The following is a 2,500-nucleotide window of genomic DNA, read 5'->3' on the forward strand; positions in this document are numbered from 1 at the left end:
TCGACACAATCACTCTCAAAATATTTTCTTGATCTGAACTCAATCACCCCTGGCTGTCATAATTCACCTGAGATGTGTTAAGTCGTGCGTATTTGTCCATGAACACCAACAGCGCCAAACAAGTAAAAATGTAGATTAATTAATATCGCCGCAAACATCGTCAGGCTACATGACAGGCCTGCAGGTTTGAAATTCTACTTCTGGAATGCATAATTCCGTCAGGATTTAGTGAATGTGATGGGGATGTGCGCCCATTTAGGAACTGAATTTTAACACCCCTTAAGAGTGACATTATACAGCTCTGCAAAGTTTCGTTTTTAACTGACATTTTTACTGCAAATAGTATTACATTGGTTGAGAAAAAGGTAACAAATTAGTGGTTTAACAATTTCCCCAAAGCGCACCAGAGTTGTGCTTACGGCTGCCAACTCTCCAATTTGCATCTATTCCTGATTCTGGGGAGAAAAGTATTAGAGTAATTTGTCATGGTTTACATTGTCCAGAGTTTCGTACGAAAAGAGAAACCGGGCCTCCCTAATAATCATTAAATTCCTCGCCAACTTCTGCATCACACGGGAACATGTGCTTTTATTTTAGACGTTTTAATCCCTCAGATAGGATCTGGTGAATTCCCCGCACTATTGCAGTTCGTTTATGTGAAAAGGAGGGAATACTGCATCTCAGCAGGCATAAGCATACTTGAATAAATCATAGTCCGTGAGACCCCAAGAGCTATCAGGTGGTCCAGAGGAATGACGAAAAGTCCTGCACCTTGGAGTCCTGCCGTGGAAACAGCGATACGTCGCGCAAAATAGGCCTGCAGGCAGTATGGCGCATTTAATACATGGAACGTTTCCCTAACAAAAAAAGGCCATATGTGTAAATGCATCAAGCCTTTCTATGGGTGGCTGATCCGTGTTAGAATAGAGGTGAAGACTGACTCCAAGCAGGAGACCTAAAACAGGACAGATCATAACTGTTAACCTGTCATAACACCAACCAAGACGATAAAACAGATCATTGAGTTCGGCATTGCCCTTAACTCCCCGTGCAGAGAGGGAGAAGGGGAGAGGGAGAAGGAGAGAGAGAGAGGGGGAGAGAAATGGCAGGTTTGCAGACAGGCCCTATTCGAGGTTGAGTTTTCAGGTGCACGTCTGAGAAAGCATAGAATGAAGATAAGACTTACTCATAAATCGTAAAGTGGCGGAATCATTCATGTACAGTTGCTTGATAAGGAATGTGATATGCTTGAAATAGTACTCGAAGGGAATTTCTCAGTAGGCTCTCATATATCAAGTCAAAAACTAGGAATGGTCATATTACGCCATTGAAAATAAAGAACAGGGAGAATACCACTAATATTTTTAATACGCACAGTTTGTTTATAGCCTCATTGAGATAAAAGTCGTCATTCTGCAGCAGTTTTACCCCTTTCCATGTATCGATTGTTCCTTCAACAAATGATAGGGCCTATCAAAATACCTTGGAATGTAGGCTAAATCTAAATTCTCAAACTATTGAGTTGGACCAATACAATGTTAACTCCTCGCTGAAATGTCACGCATTCAAAAAATGGCAGAAAAATAGCTCAAACATTTTCATATATAACTAAATAAATAAAATACAAACCATACGACTGAAAATACCAAAAGCTATTCCTTCCCAGCATTTTCCTGATGTTCATCAACAAAATTATACTGTAACAATTTAACTACCTTCAATAACAATAAATCACATTTTCCACGGATTCCAGTGCGAACTGTGCGTAAAGACTGTGTTCGGTGTCAATGTGACGGTGACCCCGTTCTTCGACGTCTGAGCACACACATATGAATACTCATTGTTCTAAAGAGGGTTCCGAATATTAAAAAAAAACAGGGACGACACTCCACCAGAGGGAGCCATCTCAATAAAGTTGGCAAAATAGACCACTCATGTGTATGTATGGGGGCTGACGAACGTGGGGTACCCCAGCAGAAAAAAAAGTTTTATTTTAAGAATGCTTGCTCCGTTATACAAGCGGATGTAGGCAAATTTGGAAAAAACTTTATGCAGATGCAAAATGTGTAACTGTTCACCAAAACCGTAAGCATTTCCTCAAATAGTTAGATGCATGAAAAAGATACATAAAGCAACAGTCTAATTAAAGCGCAAAAAGATGAACAACGTCGGGGAGAGGGAAAACTTACCAGGAGAACTGTGCGTTTCTGTGAGGCAGTAATCCACTCTTTCCAGAGATGGCTATCAAACAGTAAATTCCAATGCTGCAGCAAAAGTTAAAGATTTCCAAATGCGTGTGGCTATTCCCCTTAAAATGCAATCCAAGGCGCGACGAAGAGGAAACGTATAGGAAAGACCCCGTTCCTAGGAGGTAGAGGTTACCAAGCGTCTGTCGTCGTCTTGCCTTTCTTGGTGTGGGTAAGCTGACATGAGACGGAGTGAGAAGAGAGTGTGGAGGGGCAGGCTATTTACAATGTCCAAAAGCAATCGAAATAATTAG

General features: G+C 41.1%; 1 protein-coding gene across 5 annotated transcripts in view; it reads right to left on the bottom strand.

The window, feature by feature from the left end:
- The window catches only part of wnt5a (wingless-type MMTV integration site family, member 5a), a 23,272-nt gene that overhangs the window by 20,130 nt on the left and 642 nt on the right, over positions 1-2,500 (bottom strand). For 2 of the 5 annotated variants that reach the window (XM_063208928.1, XM_063208927.1), the window contains exon 1: positions 2,190-2,500. This exon is cut by the window's right edge and continues 642 nt beyond it. The exons of 2 other annotated variants lie outside the window; for them this stretch is intronic. The gene's annotated coding sequence lies outside the window, so the exon portion shown is untranslated. Of the gene's footprint in view, positions 1-1,715; positions 2,166-2,189 lie in introns of those variants that run through there. One more of the 5 variants, XM_063208929.1, reaches the window with a different exon arrangement.

The sequence above is a fragment of the Engraulis encrasicolus genome, chromosome 10, assembly GCF_034702125.1.
Source record: "Engraulis encrasicolus isolate BLACKSEA-1 chromosome 10, IST_EnEncr_1.0, whole genome shotgun sequence".
Classification (NCBI taxonomy): domain Eukaryota; kingdom Metazoa; phylum Chordata; class Actinopteri; order Clupeiformes; family Engraulidae; genus Engraulis; species Engraulis encrasicolus.